The sequence below is a fragment of the Leopardus geoffroyi genome, chromosome D2 (assembly GCF_018350155.1).
Source record: "Leopardus geoffroyi isolate Oge1 chromosome D2, O.geoffroyi_Oge1_pat1.0, whole genome shotgun sequence".
Lineage (NCBI taxonomy): Eukaryota > Metazoa > Chordata > Mammalia > Carnivora > Felidae > Leopardus > Leopardus geoffroyi.
In genome coordinates, this window is record NC_059334.1 from 20,054,553 (window position 1) to 20,074,289 (window position 19,737).

General features: G+C 52.6%; 2 non-coding genes across 2 annotated transcripts; both read right to left on the minus strand.

Moving 5' to 3' along the window:
- Positions 1-738: 738 nt before the first annotated feature.
- LOC123577566 lies at positions 739-857 on the minus strand. The gene has a single exon (XR_006701925.1). It is a non-coding gene; the product is annotated as a 5S ribosomal RNA (ribosomal RNA).
- Positions 858-2,063: 1,206 nt separating this feature from the next.
- Positions 2,064-2,182, minus strand: LOC123577611. The gene has a single exon (XR_006701964.1). It is a non-coding gene; the product is annotated as a 5S ribosomal RNA (ribosomal RNA).
- Positions 2,183-19,737: the final 17,555 nt, after the last annotated feature.

Below are 19,737 nucleotides of genomic sequence, written 5' to 3' on the forward strand. Positions count from 1 at the left end.
CCCCCCCTCGGACTTTCCCTCCCGTCCGACCCACCGGGTGCAAAGCCACCCCGGAGGCGCCAGCGCCCCCAGAGAACATCACCAGCCCCAGCCCCCTGCCCTAGCTGGGCCTCGCGAAACGCCGGGGGCCCTGGGGGAGAGGGCTCGAGGGAGGGAAGAGGTCCTGGACGCAGGGAGCCCAGGCCCCCGCGGCGGAGTCGGAGACTGGGGACTCGCTGCCCCGCCCTCCCGCCCGCTCCTGGGTTCTTGTACCCACCCAACCAGCCCCCACCCTCCAGTCCCCAGGCGCCAGCCCCCGGTCCCGCCCTCACCGCACCGCCCCACCCCTCCGTGCGGGTGGGGTGCCGGTGTGGGTGGTGTGTCAGGAAAGGTGCACAGCTGCGGGTGGCTTCCAGCCGATCCAGTGGGATTTGGCCCGGTGCGGGGAGCGGGGAGCCGGGAGCGGGGAGCATGCTCCTTGTCAAGTGCCCTGGGGTTGCGGGCTCGGGGGGCGGGGCGGCGCGGGGAGGGGCGGGGCGGGGCGGGGCCAGGCCAGGTCAGGCCAGGCCAGGCCAGGCCAGGCCGCTTTGCCGGTCCCGGAGGGGCTGAGGGAGCAGTGGCTGGGGTGTGTTTGGCCCCAGGAGCCGCGCTCCCCGGGGAGAGAGGGACACACGGAGGGAGCGGGGAGGGGCGGCGGGCGCCTAAGGAGAGGTCAAGGAGGTCAGAGGCAAAAGAAAAAGGCACAGGGCAAGAGGCAAAAGCCTACAGCACCCGGTATTCCCAGGCGGTCTCCCATCCAAGTACTAACCAGGCCCGACCCTGCTTAGCTTCCGAGATCAGACGAGATCGGGCGCGTTCAGGGTGGTATGGCCGTAGACGCCAGCGGCTGCCGCTGGGCGCCTCAAGAGCCTGCTCCACGCGTCCCAAGCCCAGCGGCTGCCGCGCTTCACCCATGCACGCGCCTGCCTGCCTGCCTGCCTGCCTGCCTGCTTGCCTGGCTGCCGCCGCCCTCCGCCGCGGGCCCGGGGCGGGTGGCGGAGGCGGCGCCCGAGGACCCTGGCAACGCGCTGTGGCGCAAGCCCCGGCCTTCACCGATCCCGGGATTCTTGAAGGCTGCTCCCCGCTTGGCCCCACGCCCGCCTCCGCTTCGAACCCGCACCGCACCGCACCGCACCGCACCGCACGGCACGGCACCACGTCGGGCCGCTCACTGGGAAGAGGGTGGAAGCCAGCGTGGGGCATCCGGCGGGCCGCGCCTTCCGGCCCCCCCCCCCGGGTTCTCAGCGCCTCCTTCCCAGCCCCAGGGCGAGCGCAACCAGCACACCACGCCCCCATGCCCCCCCGCGCCCCCCCTCGGACTTTCCCTCCCGTCCGACCCACCGGGTGCAAAGCCACCCCGGAGGCGCCAGCGCCCCCAGAGAACATCACCAGCCCCAGCCCCCTGCCCTAGCTGGGCCTCGCGAAACGCCGGGGGCCCTGGGGGAGAGGGCTCGAGGGAGGGAAGAGGTCCTGGACGCAGGGAGCCCAGGCCCCCGCGGCGGAGTCGGAGACTGGGGACTCGCTGCCCCGCCCTCCCGCCCGCTCCTGGGTTCTTGTACCCACCCAACCAGCCCCCACCCTCCAGTCCCCAGGCGCCAGCCCCCGGTCCCGCCCTCACCGCACCGCCCCACCCCTCCGTGCGGGTGGGGTGCCGGTGTGGGTGGTGTGTCAGGAAAGGTGCACAGCTGCGGGTGGCTTCCAGCCGATCCAGTGGGATTTGGCCCGGTGCGGGGAGCGGGGAGCCGGGAGCGGGGAGCATGCTCCTTGTCAAGTGCCCTGGGGTTGCGGGCTCGGGGGGCGGGGCGGCGCGGGGAGGGGCGGGGCGGGGCCGGGCCAGGCCAGGTCAGGCCAGGCCAGGCCAGGCCAGGCCGCTTTGCCGGTCCCGGAGGGGCTGAGGGAGCAGTGGCTGGGGTGTGTTTGGCCCCAGGAGCCGCGCTCCCCGGGGAGAGAGGGACACACGGAGGGAGCGGGGAGGGGCGGCGGGCGCCTAAGGAGAGGTCAAGGAGGTCAGAGGCAAAAGAAAAAGGCACAGGGCAAGAGGCAAAAGCCTACAGCACCCGGTATTCCCAGGCGGTCTCCCATCCAAGTACTAACCAGGCCCGACCCTGCTTAGCTTCCGAGATCAGACGAGATCGGGCGCGTTCAGGGTGGTATGGCCGTAGACGCCAGCGGCTGCCGCTGGGCGCCTCAAGAGCCTGCTCCACGCGTCCCAAGCCCAGCGGCTGCCGCGCTTCACCCATGCACGCGCCTGCCTGCCTGCCTGCCTGCCTGCTTGCCTGGCTGCCGCCGCCCTCCGCCGCGGGCCCGGGGCGGGTGGCGGAGGCGGCGCCCGAGGACCCTGGCAACGCGCTGTGGCGCAAGCCCCGGCCTTCACCGATCCCGGGATTCTTGAAGGCTGCTCCCCGCTTGGCCCCACGCCCGCCTCCGCTTCGAACCCGCACCGCACCGCACCGCACCGCACCGCACGGCACGGCACCACGTCGGGCCGCTCACTGGGAAGAGGGTGGAAGCCAGCGTGGGGCATCCGGCGGGCCGCGCCTTCCGGCCCCCCCCCCCCCGGGTTCTCAGCGCCTCCTTCCCAGCCCCAGGGCGAGCGCAACCAGCACACCACGCCCCCATGCCCCCCCGCGCCCCCCCTCGGACTTTCCCTCCCGTCCGACCCACCGGGTGCAAAGCCACCCCGGAGGCGCCAGCGCCCCCAGAGAACATCACCAGCCCCAGCCCGCTGCCCTAGCTGGGCCTCGCGAAACGCCGGGGGCCCTGGGGGAGAGGGCTCGAGGGAGGGAAGAGGTCCTGGACGCAGGGAGCCCAGGCCCCCGCGGCGGAGTCGGAGACTGGGGACTCGCTGCCCCGCCCTCCCGCCCGCTCCTGGGTTCTTGTACCCACCCAACCAGCCCCCACCCTCCAGTCCCCAGGCGCCAGCCCCTGGTCCCGCCCTCACCGCACCGCCCCACCCCTCCGTGCGGGTGGGGTGCCGGTGTGGGTGGTGTGTCAGGAAAGGTGCACAGCTGCGGGTGGCTTCCAGCCGATCCAGTGGGATTTGGCCCGGTGCGGGGAGCGGGGAGCCGGGAGCGGGGAGCATGCTCCTTGTCAAGTGCCCTGGGGTTGCGGGCTCGGGGGGCTGGGCGTCGCGGGGAGGGCCTGGCCCGGCCCCGCCCTGCCCCGCCCCGCGCCGCCCCGCCCCCCGAGCCCGCAACCCCAGGGCACTTGACAAGGAGCATGCTCCCCGCACCGCGCCAAATCCCACTGTACCGGCTGGAAACCACCCCCAGCTGTGCACCTTTCGTGACACACCACCCACACCGGCACCCCACCCGCACGGAGGGGTGGGGCGGTGCGGTGAGGGCGGGACCGGGGGCTGGCGCTTGGGGACTGGAGGGTGGGGGCTGGGTGGGTGGATACAAGAACCAAGGAGCGGGCGGGAGGGCGGGGCAGCGAGTCCCCAGTCTCCTACTCTGCCGCGGGCCTGGGCTCCATGCGTCCGCGACCTCTTCCCTCCCTCGAGCCCTCTTCCCCAGGGCCCCCGGCGTTTCGCGAGGCCCAGCTAGGGCAGCGGGCTGCCGCTGGGCGCCTCAAGAGCCTGCTCCACGCGTCCCAAGCCCAGCGGCTGCCGCGCTTCACCCATGCACGTGCCTGCCTGCCTGCCTGGCTGCCGCCGCCCTCCGCCGCGGGCCCTGGGCGGGTGGCGGAGGCGGCGCCAGAGGACCCTGGCAACGCGCTGTGGCGCAAGCCCCGGCCTTCACCGATCCCGGGATTCTTTAAGGCTGCTCCCGGCTTGGCCCCACGCCCGCCTCCGTTTCCATCCCGCACCGCACTGCACCGCACCGCACCTCACCACGTAGGGCCGCTCACTGGGAAGATGATGGAAGTGATCTTAGGGTATCAGGCCGGCTGTGCCTTCTGGGCCCGCCACGCCGGGTTCTCAGCTCTTCCTCCCCATCCCCAGGTGGAGAGCAGCCAGCCACCGGGCCTTTCCCTCTGGTCTGCCCCACCTAGTGCAAAGCCACCCCGGAGGCCCCAGCGCCCCCAGAGAACATCACCAGCCGAGCACGCTGCCCTAGCTGGGACTGGCGAAACGTCAGGGGCCCTGGGGTTGATGGCTCGAGGGAGGGGAGAGGTCCAGGACCCAGGGGGCTCAGGCCTGTGGCGGAGTCGGTGCGTGGGGTCACGCTTCCCCCCCCCCCGCCCTCCCGCTTGCTCCCGATTCCCGGGGCCCACGGAGGAAGGCGGCAGGAGGCTGGCAGTCAATCTGGCAGGAAGGCTGGCAGGCAGGTTCACGGGTGATACGGGACACTCTCTGGGCTTGGGAGGCGAGGACCATCATCTGTTGGCACCCAGCGGAAGCGGATAGCCTTTAGGGACATACTATCCTGAAAGCACCTGATCTCGTTTCGTCTCGGAAGCAAGCAGTGTCGGGCTGGTTAGTTCATGGATGGGAGACTGTCTGTGAATACCGGGTGCTGTAGGCTTTTGCCTTTTCCCTTGACCTTCTTCACCTCTCCTTTGGCATCAGCCCATGTCCCCTCCCTCCTTGACCATGGAGTGGCACTCCTGGGGCCAAACTCAAACCAACCAGGGCTCCCTCAGCCCCTCCTTGTTCAGCCCAGTGGCCTGGCCTGCCTTGCACACCCTAACTCACTTCACAAGGGGCCTGCTCCCCGCTTCCCACTCCCAACACCAGGCCACATCCCACTGCACGGGTTTGAAGCCATACCTTAACTTTGCACCTTCCCTGATACACCATCTATACCGCACGGAGTGCAAGCGGGGCCAGGTTCCAAAGTCCGGGCTCCGGGGTCCAGGGTCCAGGGGCTGGGGGCTGGAAGGTGTGGGTTGGGGTGCATGGATGCGAGGACAAAGAAGGGGCGCAAGGGACACAGAGAGTCCACACTCTGACTATGCCACAGGCCTGGGCTGCATGGGTCTGGACCTCTTCCGTCTCTCAGAGCCCTCATCCCAAGAGGCCCTGGCAATTCACAAGGCCCCGCTAGGGTAGCGGGCTTTGGCTGGTGATATTCTCTGGGGATGCTGGGGCCTCCAGTTTGAGTTTGAGCCAGATGGGGCTGAAGGGAGGGAAAGGCCTGGTGGGGGGTTGCCCTAGGGTGGGGAGGAGGCATTGAGAAACCAGGGAGCCCCTAAAGCCTCTTCAGGTGGACCCTCCCGCTCGCTCCCACCCATTTCGCATGAGCAGCTGGGCATGGTGTGGTGTGCTGTGCTTTGGTGTGGTTTGGTGTGCTGTGGTGCGGTGGGGTGTGATGTGGTGTGGTGTGGGGTGGGGTGGTGTGGTGTGGTTTGCTGAGTTGCTGCGAGGTGCGGTGCTGTGCGGTGCGGTGAGGTGTGAGATGGAGGCGGAGGTGGGCGTGGGACCAAGCCTGAGCAGCTGCAAGAGTACCAGTTTCAGAGAGAGCCAGGGCTTTCGCCACTCCCGGTTGCCAGGGACCTATTGCGCTGCCTCGGCCACACACCTGGGGCCAGCGGAGGAAGTTGGCAGGAGGCAGGCTGGCCAGCACGGTGGCAGGTAGGCAGACAGGCAGGTGCACGTAATGGATTTCGGAGGCGTGGAGAAGGCTCTTGAGGCGCCCAGTGGCAGCCTCTTGTGTCTTACGCCATACTTCCCTGAATGCGCCAGATCTCTTCTGTTATCAGAATCTAAGAAGTTTTGGGCCTCGTTAGTACTTGGATTGGGAGCCCTTGAGGGAACAAAGCGTGCTGTAGGCTTTTGCCTTTTGCCTTTGTCCTCTTTGACCTCTGCTTTGGTGCCCGACTGCGCCCCTTCCTCACTGTCTTACTTCCCAGGATGCAGTGCTCCTGGGGCCAAGCACACCCCAGTCACTGCTTCCTCAGCCCCTCCCAGGCCTGCCCAGTCATCTGGTCTGGCTTGCACATCCCACCGTATGTCACAGGGGGCCACTCCCCACTCCACTGTCATCCCCGGGCCAAATCCCACTGCAGGGGTTTCTATCCCCAGCCCCATTTTGCATGTTCCCTGACACACCCTAGCACCTGCATGGAGGGTAGTGCGCTCCATCCGGGTGTTGGAGGTTGGGTGTTGGGGACTGTAGGCTGGAATTTGGGGGCTGGATGGGTGGATACTAGGACCCAGGAGAGGTGGTAAGTGCATGCACACCCCAGACTCAGAGTGTGCCACAGGCCTGTGTTCCTTGGGTCTTGGACCTGTTCACTCTCTTGAAGCCCTCATCCCCAAATCTCTGGCCATTCCCAGGGAAAATGAGGGCTCCAGGTTGGATTTGAGCCACGTGGGGCAGATGGGAGGTAGAGGCCAGCTGGCGTGCTGTTCCAGCCCTAGGGTGGGCAGGAGTTGATGAGTATCTGCAGGGGTGTAAGACCAGGCTGGCCGAATGTCCCTGGTAGCTTCCACCTTCTTCCCACTGAGCATCCATCTAGGTCTTTTATGGGTGCCCTAAGGGTTTGTTTTATTCCTGGGTGAGCCTGTAGGATATATATTATGCAGCCCAGTGAAGAGTGTAATGTTTCAACTTGTAATAGTTTGATGAATTTAGCGATTTTGATAGTGAATTATGTCAGAAATATAGAAGTACTGTGCAATAATGTAATTATTTATGGGTTAGAAGCAAAAAATCACCGGAAATAAGAGAGAGTGAGGAGAGAGAGAGAGAGAGAGAGAGAGAGAGAGAGAAGGAGAGAAATAGACTATCAAGTAACAGACCCTAGTATTAGAACAGTTTGATAGTACTAGAGGGAAGGTGGTTGGTTGGGTAGTTTTTGCAACACGTGAAGGGGATTGAAATGTGTACTTGCCAAAATGCACACTGGGTAATATTTGGTCCCTGAGACTAATTAACTGTATTAAACTTTTGAAATCTAAGAAACAACAAAAAAATAAAATTTGAAAAAGAAAGTAAATGAAATGAGTACCTGTCCAATCATTTAGTAGGTGCATTACATGAGATTGTAGTTATGGCTCCCTTGCCAAGCCTGCTGTGGCTTCAGAACTACCTTGGTGGGGGGGGGGGTGCGTATGGGCGGCTCAGTGAGTTGTGTGTCTGACGGGTTCAGATGATCTCGCCGTCTGTGAGTTCGAGCCCTGTGTTGGGCCTTGTGCTGATAGCTCAGAGCTTATGTCTCCTTCTCTCTCTGCCCCTTCCCTGCTAATGCTGTATCTCTCTCTGTCTCTAAAGATGTAAAAATGTAAAATGTAAAAAAATAATGTAAAAAATGTAAAAAATAAAAAATAAAAAATAAAAGAGCTACCTTAAAAGAAGTTACCCTGTCCTCTAAGTCACATTGCACAGATTCCTCTCTTTCTTGTGCAGAAATATTTAGCAGTAGTTGTGCAGGCATTGAAGAAGAATGAGGATGACAATGTTTTACAGAGAGACAAAGGCAGCTTAACAATGGAAGGTTATTGGGAAATTCTCCATGTGTGCCATCCTGGGCCTGTAGTTTTGACGCTCATGACGCAAGTCAAATACAGGTTTATTTTGTATGAATTCCTTTAAAGGCCACCCATCCTTCCTCTGTGTCCAGCACTATATCTTCATTAGTGACCGGGACAAAATGTGATCTGTGCCCATGTGGAGATCACTGCCAATGAAGAAAACAGGTGAAAAGGGGGTCCATGTGGTTAGTAGGGATGGGAGACAACAGCATGGGTCATTTAGAGCAGAGACTTGCACTTCAAAGGAAAATTCCTCCAAAAGGAAAACTTGGCATGAAGTTCTTGCAAAGGAATGCACTAGAGCTTTTGGAAAAGTGTGTTTTTATACTGAACAAAAGTGTTATAATCTCACCTGTGTATTTATTCCTAGAACTTGTTAAACTGGAGAGGACCAGGTAATTTGTCTCACCAAATTATAGCATTGTGGCAGAAATCTTCTAGGCTTCTTTAGTTTTTCCAAGGGCTTCTCTATTCTTGTGACAATCAAGTCATTCTCTTTGGAAACCTCCATTGGGTCATCTTCCTTATTGACTTTCCTTTGATTTTGAAGAAGCTTAACCAAACCAGGTTGCATTTGCCGGTAGCTTTCTGCGTTATTTGGAAAGACAAAATAAGGGTAATGAAGGAAATAAAAATTCCGACATTCAACGACAATCACAGCCTACACTATTTTTCTACATATAAGCATTATTTTCAGAGAGTGGAATCACAATGTGAGTTTGGCTTTTTTGTTGGGCAAACTGTTTTGTTTCTGTTTTTATTCTTGTTTTATTTCAATTGGGTAAACCTTACTTCATATCTTTAAATATCCTTTTACATTGGTTTTCAATTTTTTTTTACCTTACTCCTCATAAGGAAAAATCTTCACCTGCTGCCAGTGCCCTTAATAGTACACATAAATGAGAAAAAGTAGCCATAGAAGGAGGAATGCTTGCTAACATTGTTTCTTTAAAAAGTCATAACAGGGGCGCCTGGGTGGCGCGGTCGGTTAAGCGTCTGACTTCAGCCAGGTCACGATCTCACACTCCGTGAGTTCGAGCCCTGCGTCAGGCTCTGGGCTGATGGCTTAGAGCCTGGAGCCTGCTTCCGATTCTGTGTCTCCCTCTCTCTTTGCCCCTCCCCGGTTCGTGCTCTGTCTCTCTCTGTCCCAAAAATAAATAAACGTTGGGAAAAAAAAGTCATAAAAGAGTGGCTGCACCAGTTTGTATTGTGACCAGCACTGCAAGAGTGTTCCCCTTTCTCCAAATCTCATCAATTGTTTTTTCTTGTGTGGCTGATTGTAGCCATTCTAACAGGTGTGAGGTGGTCTCCCATCATGGTTTTGCTTTGCATTCCTTAATGCACAGTGATGTTGACCATCTTTCCATATGTCTGTTAACCATCTGGAAGTCTTCTTTGTGAAAGTGTCTATTGATGTCTTCTGCCCATTTCATAACTGGGATTTTTTTTTTGGGGGGGGGGTTGCTGAGTTTGTTAAGTTGCTTCTAGATTTTGGATCCTAACCCTTGATCAGATACGTGTCTTGCAAATATCTTCTCCCATGCTGGGTGCTGCTTTTTTGTTCATTGTTTCCTTCACTGTGCAGGTTTTATATTGATAAGATTATCACTCAGCCATCAACTGAGTTGCATAGCCATTTGCAACTATGTGGATGGAACTAGAATGTATTATGCTAAGCTAAATGAGTCCATCTGAGAAAGACAAATATCACAATTTCACTAGTATGTGGAATTTAACATATGAGAAGGTGAGGAAGAGAAGAGAGGTAGACATAAAAAAATTTTTTTTAATGTTTATTTCTGAGACAGAGACAGAGCAAAAGTCAGGGAAGAGCGGTGTTGGGGGGGGGGACACAGAATTAGAAGCAGGCTCCAGGCTCTGAGCTGTCAGCACAGAGTGTGACGAAATATATATTTTTTAATGCTTATTTATTTTTGACAGAGACAGAGCTTGAACAGGGAGAAGCAGAGAGAGAGGGAGACACAGAACCCAAAGCCGACTCCAGGCTCTGAGCTGTCAGCACAGAGCCTGACGCAGAGCTTGAACTCACAGACTGTGAAATCATGACCTGATCTGGAGTCAGACACTCAACGGACTGAGGCACCCATGCACCTAGAATAGAGGTAGACTTTTAATGATAAAGAACAAACTGAGAGCTGATGGAGGGAGGTGGGTGAGAGATGGGCTAGATGGGTGGTGGGTCCTAAGGAGGGCACTTGTGATGAAGACTGAACATTGTAAGTGATGAATCACTGAATTCAACTTCTGAAACCAATATGTTAACTAAAATTTAAATTAAAATAAGAAACAAATCTAAACAGCCCACTCACTTGGTCATGGTCCATGAAATGGTTTTGACAACAGTGTGTGACATTCTGTCTGACACCATCATTCTAAATACTGTATCATGGTCCTGTTGCCAGACGAATTGGATCCTCTCTGAGAAGGTGTCCCATTCAGGGCTCTTAGGGAAAAAACAAAGTATGACACATGCCTACATGAAAGTCATTGTGCAAATCCCTAATCCCTGTCTTTGGTCTCCAGAAGCAGACCCCTCCCTTCCGGAATCAAAGGTGATGGCAGCTGAAATCATGGCAACAATCACTCTCCAGTAAGAGTTGAGGTCCCCCCTCGCTACTGAAAAATGAGTGTCCTAATCTCAAATGCACAAGGGGTCTAATTTCAGGAGTGTGTGCACAACAAGGTGTCTAGTTTCAGGAGTGTGATGAGTTATTTTTGCTAGTTTTGTGGATGAGAAATTACACCAAACTCATCGTCCTATGTTCACTTTTCTAATGATGAGGCTGGATGTTTACCACTTACTGCCATTTCCAAAATATAGCCACTGTTCTCAGTTCTGGGTGAACCTGATGAACACACTTTCCTGGACATCCCCCGGGGACACAGACAGTGATCTGTGTCCAATCAGGAAACTTCAATCCTTGTGAAACCACTAAGCTGTTAGTGATGGGAGGTCAGTTTCAAGATTTCAGGACAGAAATTCTGTCACTTCTTACTTGCTTTGTCCCGTGTTTGTTCCATCTCTATGTCTACTCCTCTTTCTCTCTCTCTCTCTCTCTCTCTGTATCTCTCTCTCCTTCCCTTTTGTCTCTCTCTCTCTCTCTCTCGCTCGCTCTCTCTCTCTGCTCTCTGTCCTCATTTGCTCCCTATACCTCTCTGCTAACCCTGGAAATGGGGAATCAACCCTTGCGTTAGGGGCTACCATATGAGAACGTGATATAGGAGAGTAAGAAGCAAGTTTCCAAGTCAAAAGATTGAAATAGGCTCTCAGTTGCAACTGAGTTCTGACACTGTCTGTGTGAGTGAGCTTGGAAGGAAAGTATCTCCCTTTTGAGTCTCCGTTGAGACCACAACCCTGGCTTCATAGAGACTTACTTTGAGGCAGGGTCACACAGCTATGCTGTGACTGGATTCCTCTCCTACAAAAATTGTGAGCTATTCAATATTTGTAGTTTTAAGGTTCTAAATATCTAGACAATTCTGTCAGAGAGGAATGGAAAGCTAACAGTGTACCAGGTCCCAGCATCTGGTCTATGCTCTGGCTCCTTTCTGCCTCTCTCTTCCCAGGGTCCCACAGCCACATTCTCCATCTTTCTGATGTGCCTGGACAAACTCGATTCTGTCTCCTATTCTTGACCACAGCAATATCTTCTCCTGACACATTGCAGACACGGGCAGGGTGGTTCCCTCTTGTCATTCTGGCCCCAGCAGATGTCATCTCCAATGACTCCCCAGGCTGTCCTCACAGCACACTTGTTTTCTTCACCATTACAGTCCTTGAACCCCTTCCCTTTTTATTGGGACAAATCTTGTCTTTCATACCCTCGTTCATCTCCCCACCAGACTGTGGAGACCTGGCAGGCGGGGACCGCTTTGTCATTGTCAACCTTTCAGTTAGGCCTACAAGATCCCCTAGCACAAAGTACGTCCTTGGAGCAGTTACTGAATGAAGAAATTGAAGGACTTTGGAGCACTCTAGATTTAATGGGCTTACTCTGTGGAGATAACTGCTACTAATGGGGATTCCTGTTGTATCAGAGGCAGGGGGATTCCAGAATGACCTCTGCATGAACTTTCCCTTGTTCCATTCCTCCAGCAAGTCTCAGTGTGCATCACTGACACAGGAAGCTGCCTGTTCCCTGGTGTCCGGCGCTAGCACTGCCGCGACAGGCATGAAGACCACCAAACAGAATCAGAGCTCTAACCCTAACTTAACCTAAACCGAAGCTAACGTGGCCCTCGAAAGTCCCTGAGTAAAACTCATAACCTACACGCCCAAGAGCTGTGCTATGGATCTCAGGTTTCTGTCGTCCCCCTTTGTCCATCCCCAGGGTATACTTGTGACTCATGAGGCATCTTCCAGTCAGCCAGCAAAATAAATCCCCTGTTTCCAAATGAAGAGCCTGGGGACCCTGGCCTGTTATTGGACTTGGGATCTGGACTCAGTGTACAGTGCTCTGACATGTCCTTCCTTATCCCAGCTCTCACCGCCCCAAGTCCCCAAAGCTTTCTAGTCTCTAAAGCCTTCAGCAAGTATCAAGCCCTTCTCTAGTATCTCAGAACACAGTGAAGCATTGATCGAGAACCAAAGCCAGTTGACACTTTATGATTTTACGGAACTCAGGAGAAACCCACTGGTAACACAAATGATTATGGGAGAACGCCGAAGCCTTTTCTTCTTTAGCTATTGTCAAACTAACGGGAGTTAGTGCATCATAATTCCAGGTGTCCAGAGAGGTGGACTGTAGGACCCTAGTCCTTTCCTCTGGAGGCTGGGTCAAGGATGGCCCTGGGTGCAGCAGACACCTATGAACATCAAGAATTTCTTGCCCATCTTTGGGCCTTTGTGCCTGCAGCTGTGACAACGGATGCTGCGGCCCCATGACAGAGCTCTCTCCCCCCTGTTTCTTCTTTCTGTTTTGTCAATGCCCAGCGTCCAGCCTCTCTTGAACATACCGTTCAGTGTGTGTGTGTGCCAGTTCATTTGTGGCATTTGGATAGCAAGATGACCCCAAATGCACAGCAAGTGCTGGCATGATTTCTTCTACAATATTCATCTCTCGTTTTTAAAGCAAACATGATGGGAGAGGTTTAAGCTATGGCCAATTTCACCAAAATACTTCATGAGTTACATAGAAATTACCCTAATAGAGAGGTATAAAATCTGTACTCTGAAATCTCATGAAAGAAATGCAAGAGGACACAAAGAAAAGGGAAACCTCTCCATGTCCATGGTTTGGACTACAAAATGGTAAAAAGGTCTATACTACGCCAAACAATCTACGTGTTAATGCAATCCTTATCAAAATACCACCACCATCTTTCACAGAAAAGGGATCCTAAAATTTGTATGGAATTCCACGAGTCCCCAGATAAAGCAATCCTTACAAGCCAAAGGAAAACTGGAGGCATCATTGTGGACATACTACAAAGAGGACTGAAAACAAAAACAATAAAAAGAAAAGCCTAATAATGATTTATTGTGACTCACTTATTCCAGGAATGTTTCTATTTAGTTTCTCTTCATTCTTATACCTCAGCAGGAATCGAATAAAATCTAATGATTGCCACTCAGATATTTAGAATAAATGAAGGAAAATAAGACGGAAGAATGTGCTATAATGAACATTCAATGTTTATGACATTTTCTACTCACAAGTGTTTCTAAATATGCAAAATCCTCATTTCTAGGTGATAGTAGAATGTGACCAAATGCAGGAACCACAACTGACAAAGACTGTCTTTCAAGGGAATTTAGATATTTCTATATTTCTGTCAGATATCAGTTTCCTGTTGGCAATCACAGAATTACAGCTAAACCATTGGGAGATTTTGCACTTTAACAACATAGGTTGTTGTAAAGTCTATGTAGCCAGAGACATAAAAACAAACGGTGATGTGTCCCTGTGTGTTGAATGCACTCCAGAGACAGGTGTCATGCTGCAAAGCAATCAGGTTAGATGTTAAAGAGAATATAGAATATAATATGCTAAAGCAATTCAAAGCAGGTGGTGCTGGATAGAGCACAGCTCCCTTCAAGGTCAAGAAGAGACTGGGATCAGGGGTCAGATTCAGGAACAACTGGTCTGTGCTCAGGCAAGAAGCTCTAGGAGAGCTCCCACCCGGTGGTGTGGTACCCTACAGCAATTCGTTTTTCATGTTGGTTTAGAAGGATACGATCTCATTTCTGGATCAAAGGCCTAGTAACATGAGGATCTACAGGGCTGTCACTCAGACAGTGCCCAGTCCTTCCTGGGGAACCTGCACTCACACCGTGTGTCATCACATAGCACTTAATTTCTGATATCGAAAAGGAAAGGTTGACCTCCTGCCAGGAAGAGCTCGTTGTTTGGCTGGTTTCCGTTGCCATGGGACCATTGCCCTGTTCTCTACCCACCCTTTTCAGGAAAGCCTGAGGTACCTACCCCCTGAGACAGGGGTCGTGCGTGTAAAGTCCATTCACTGAGAAGGTTGGGGCACAATACTCCAAGACTGAAATACCAGAGCCTGAACCTGAAGACTTGCCAGGAGCAAGAGCCTACCTTGTGAGTCACAAGGGCCTCTCTATCCACAGATGGGAATGGCTTGAAACCTGGCCAGAGCTTGACACTTTGCTGACCGTATTGACGTTGGGGTGCATGACGTTGCTCACGGGACTCCCTGGTATAGCTAGTGGGTGTTCCATTTCTCTTCAGGCCACAGGTCTTTCTCACTCCTTGGAACCCACACTTGCCCAAGGAGTTGTGCTAGTAACATTAGCTCCAGCTTCTTTCTGTTTTCACCTGAGATGAAGAACCTTAGCCCTCAGTGTATTCTTTTCAATTTCCTTACACTTATCCTCACTGTGTGTTCATCGGGAGACATTCCGTGCTGGAGTCGGGTAGCCTTTGTCTCCAGTTTTATTGGTGGAGTCTTGCCAAGTTCCCATCAATTTGGAATCGCTTGAGGAACTGGTGTTCTGGTGTCTTCCCGATGTTCCTTGGGAAAAGGAGGTACTGGGGACATGAATGTGTGAAGCATAAGAGTCTTGCCGGTGGGTAAGGGCAGGTGATATTGGGAGACAGTTGGCCTCACTGCTGTGACAAAAGTTGATAGAGATGGGGCATTTAGGGCCAAAGTCAGAAGTGAAGAAAAAAATCACATAGATAGGGCTGACTAGTATTCTTTTTTTTCATAGTTTATTGATAAATTGGTTTCTTACAATACCCAGTACTTATTCCAACTGCCCTCTTCAATGCCCATCACCCATTTTCTCTCCCCCCACCACCCATCCGACCTCCATTTGTTGTCTCTAAGAGTCTCTTATGGTTTGCCTAAAACCCTCTCTGTTTGTAACTATTTTTCCCCTTCCCTTCCCCCACATTCTTCTCTTAAGCTTCTCAAGAAGCACATGTGAGTGAAAACATATACCTATCCTTCTCTGACTGACTTATGTCGCTCAACATACAACCTTCCCGTTCCATCTACATTGCTGCCAATGACTTGATTTCATTCTTTCTCATTAGAGATAGGGCCGATTAACTCCCATTGAGCACACATGAAGGTTTTTTTCAACCCCCACCAACAACTACTTTCTGATATCGATGAAAACATGTCCTCCTCAAAAAGTGGGGTGTTGAAGTCTCTTGTTGTGCAAGGACTATTACTGTGTTCTTTGCCCTGCCATAGACTGCCTCAACATGCTGCTTTCGGAGATTCTCAGGGATCATGCACGCCCAGTTGTTTCGCCAGCAGGTGAACGTCAAAGAAATGGCTCAACAAACTAAATAGAATCAAAACCCAGTCCTACAGACTGGGGCATCAACTGGTATTGTGACTCTGCCTTCCAGATCACCACTGCTTTTACCCACAGACAGGAAAAGCTGCAAAGCTGGCAAGTGCCCAAACCCTTTACACTGATGTCAGATGTAGGGTTTCTTTTGCTACATTCAGGCTCCCAGGTGTAGCTAAACTATGTTCTTTGCTCTATACCCCCACAAGTTTTCCATTGTCATAGGACGCCAAGCTTCCCTGGGGAATCGTGCAGTCACTTCATTCACAGATTTATTCCATTATCATCTGGAACAGGGTTTGGACCCAACTGCATCCCTTCTGACTCCCCTGATCCCATTCTAAACAAGTATTCCAGTGAAGGATTGAGATTCTTAGCCTGCAATTATGTCTCTATGATTTTAATTGTGGAGTCCTGCAACGTTGCCCTAGATCCAAGAGAGTGCGGACAATGGGTTCTACATGGGCTCACCTGTGACACCTCTCTTGGCAAGAGAAGGCAAAAAGTCTTCTGGAATGGGGCAAGTGTTACTGGGAGGGAGCCATCTTCACTCCAGTGAAAGGGGAGTTGGAGATCAGAGGTCAGAGTCAGGAATCATGTGACTGTTACTCAGAAGAGTGCCCAGCATTCACAAGCAGCTAACACATGGCAATTCCCAAGGACACAGTGCCCTCCCTGAGACCTGTGTGCTTGTTAGCCTGAGGGCTGTTGTGACCCTGTTCCACAGGTCGCTGTGAGGTAACCACATGGTGAGAAGTCCAGTGTTGGAGCATGAGCATTGTTCTTCCCCCGGTGGTACGGCAGACAGTCCATTCAAGGACTCGGGGACCAGAACCCAATTCCACAGACATGGCTGCCAGCCAGCACAAAGAAGCCAACATTGAGATAGGTCGCGAGCGCCTCTGCCCACTGGTTGTAAGTGGAAGGCCAGAGCCAGAAGCCTTCCTGCCCTACGTAGCTCAGGATGCAGTGCTCTTGTGACTGGTGCTTCCTTACATCCCAACCCCACAGATTTTCCTTCTTACTCTCAGGACAAATAGCTTGCCTGAGAAATGGTGCTCATGTCCGCGGTCCCAGCTTCATTCCATTTTCATCTGAGGTGGACAACTTAGGCCTTCAGTGTTTTTCTTCTCACTTATTATTGTGATTATGATTATCATCATAATCATCATTTTTATTTATTGGCAAGTTCTTCCCTGTGGTGTTTGGTGGCAGGAGTCTGGAAGCCACCCTTCTGATTTTTAATTGTCAACTTTTTTTATAGTAGGTTCCCTGGATGCGGGAAAGCTTGGAAAATTAGTGCTTCATGGGCTTCCCTGGAAAACGTACACTGGCAACAGGAAGCAGGTACCCCAACCCCAGTGCGTTGGAAGCATTGGGCGCAAGAAAGTTTGCCTGTGGACAGAAGGCCGGGTGGAAAGCAGCCTGCCTTCCTTCTAGGGCAAAATGAATATATCAGCAGGAAGTAGGAGCAATGCAGCTGCCACCCAGACAGCAATCTCCCAGCAGTTGGCAGCAAGCTCCCACACCTTTGTCCCACCTGGACAAATCTCTTTCTGATATCACTGAGGAAGCATTACCATCTTACAGAGAACGCGGTGCTTGGTAGGCTGTGGTAGGCATGCCAATGGTCACCCTGCTGACACCTTCCCCCTGCTGCCTGAAATGCCTGCATTCCTAGCAGCTGAAGTGTTGCCTTTGCACATTGCAATCTCAGAGCTGGTCAGCCAAGAAAAGGATCAAAGTGGACAAGACCAGAGCCCGGTTCCACTCCTGTGGAGCCAACACCATCACTTAATTACCCCTGCCTTTATACATTGAAGGAAAGAGCTGGAAGACAGGTGAAGGCCAAAAGACTCTTTGACCTGAGGTAAGAATGTACAGAGCTAGCAGAAGGGATCTCAAGTTTAGCGTGATAAAGTTTTGCGGGGTGATGGTGGGGTTTGTGTGGTTAAGAGCTGACGGCCCGGAAAGCATTCTTGAAGACTTCTTTGGTGCACAGAGGTGATTTTATTAAAGCAGTGGAATAAGACCTGTGGGCAGAAAGAGACGCCTGCACTGGGCTTATGAAGACTGACTGTATATCCTAGGGTCTTGGGAAGGTAAAGTCTAAAGGCAAGTTTCCAAGGACACATTCATAAGACAAAGTCTCAAAGATCAATGGAAGCCAAGCTTTTGTCAAACTAAGGTAATTTCTCCCTCTAGGAAAGCATTAACATTAAGATAATAGGAAGATCTTGGAGAACAATTTTCCTCTGCCAGCTTCAAATAATTGTCAATTACTACAGATTACAAAAAAAATTCAAATTTAATGTTTTGAATGTTTATTTTTTGAGAGAGAGAGAGAGAGAGAGAGAGAGGAGGAGAGAATGAGTCTGGGAGGGGCAGAGAGAGAGAGAGAGGGGGACAGCATGTGAAACAGGCTCCAGGCTCTGAGGTGTCAGCACAGAACCAGACATGGGGCTGGAACTCAGGAACCCTGAGATCATGAGCTGGGCCAAAGTCGGAAGTTTAACCCACAGAGCCACCCAGGCACCCTAGGAAATCCTATTTGATCTGCCATTTCCTTCTCGCCTTTGTTCCCCCATCACTATGGAGAGGTGAGTGATACTGGCCCCTCAGGAAACTGAGTAGTTTTCTGGAGATTAGCCTGTTGATAACATTGCCTTTGCCTTGTAATTTCCTAAGATATTGATCAGGGTTGGGGCAGAAAGAGGGTGAGAGGATCCAAAGCAGGCTTCATGCCATGAGTGCAAAGCCAGATGCAGGGCTTCAATTCATGACCCTGAGATCATGACCTGACCCGAAATCAAGAGTCAGCTGCTTAACCCACTGAGCTACCCAGGCACCCCAACACTTGCTGATTTTCTAACTCTATATTGGTTCCCACCAGGCACACTGGGCCTGTCCATAACTCAGTGTTAAACCCAGGGAATGGTGGAGAGCTCCTATTCTGTTCCCATGCTACCTGAAAGCAACCATTTGCTGATTTACAAAAAGATCCATTGACCCCCTTTCACTTATCACTTGGTGCTGAAAAGGCTGCAGTTGGCATAAGAGTTATGATGAGGGAGCATGAGCAAGGCTGAGGGTAAACCACAAGTTAGCCGCCCCCTGCCACCCCATGGGGGATCTGAGGAATATCCCTTGGACGCCCCTGCTACCCAAGAACAAAGGAAAGGGGCTTAAGCCCTTGCTGTGCTAATGTCGGAAACAAAGGCACAGGAAAAATTAAATTCCCTTAATGCCTTTAGGCCTTGGACAACACCTTGAAACCAGCAGTGACCTCTCCCTAAGAGCTCAGCTGCCTAGATGAAGGCACTTTGATGGGGGCAAAAGAGAACTGTAGCCTAACATTACCCCAACCTGCAGGACCTTGTAAGTCCACTTCCTTTGCTCAGTTTCCCCAAGATATACACCCGCAATCATCCTCCAACTTCTGGTCCCCGGTCTACATCTAAAGGGTCTCATGACACGTTTGATTAAGGGATAATAGTGTTTCCCAAGTAAAAGTTACCCCCTGAAGGTGCTGGAAACCTTGCTTCCAAAATTCCTCAGAGACTTATTCCATCCCTGACCTCCTGCCAACCTGAGGGAATATAATGATGAGTTAGTTGTAGGACCCCAACACAGCTCTTCCAGGCATTAAGAAAACCACCTTTTTGCACCAAAGACGTCTTCCAGAATTCTGTGTTGGTCATCAGCTGTGGACCAGTCCACCATCATTCCCAAACATCATTTTGGCGTCCGAATGTGGGGCTTCGAATCTTCTCACCTTGACTCTGTGCTTCAGTGTCAATTTGGTATGTTTTCTTTTTCCTCATTTACTCTCATTTCAGGGGATGTTTGAGAAGTGGGGTCTTATGGGAACACTTTTCTGGGGATTGCTCTGGCTGCAATCCTCTAGCCTGTGGTGACTCTACGGGGAGGAGAAAACCTGTCGTTTGGTTAGAAGTTAGGACCTTGGCCAGAATGGTAGTGAGATGCAGAAACTTGATAACTTCTCTTTATTCCTTTCCATGTCTAAAGTGGTCTGTCTTGGGCAGTGGACAGCCACCTGACTACCATGTCTGCCCATCTTAAGACTCCTGTGTGTGAGGATTCCTCCTCATTGGTCTAATGTGACCCCCTCCATATCTCTGGGCTAGCCTCTTCTGTATGCCAGATCTCCACTGAGAGCTGACCAAAACCAGTAAACAATTGAATTAAAACACAACAGGGCGCCGTTTCCTAGGGAAGTTGGCTATGAAGACTATGCAGGTTGGAATGTCGCTAATATCATGATGGATTTCTCTACTGTTTTCCGTCCATGTCTTATTTCCACTACTATTTAAAATTGGGTCATTTCCTCTTGTCAAACTCCTCTAGTGTTTTCCATGGGTTGAAAATGGCAGTTTCTTTTCTGCCTTCTCAGCAAGGGAGACGCAGGTCTGTAAGTCAGGCACCCATCTGTTGTCTAGAATGCAGTGGGGAAGCCGGTGGGGGGGGGGGGCGGGAGGCTAGCATC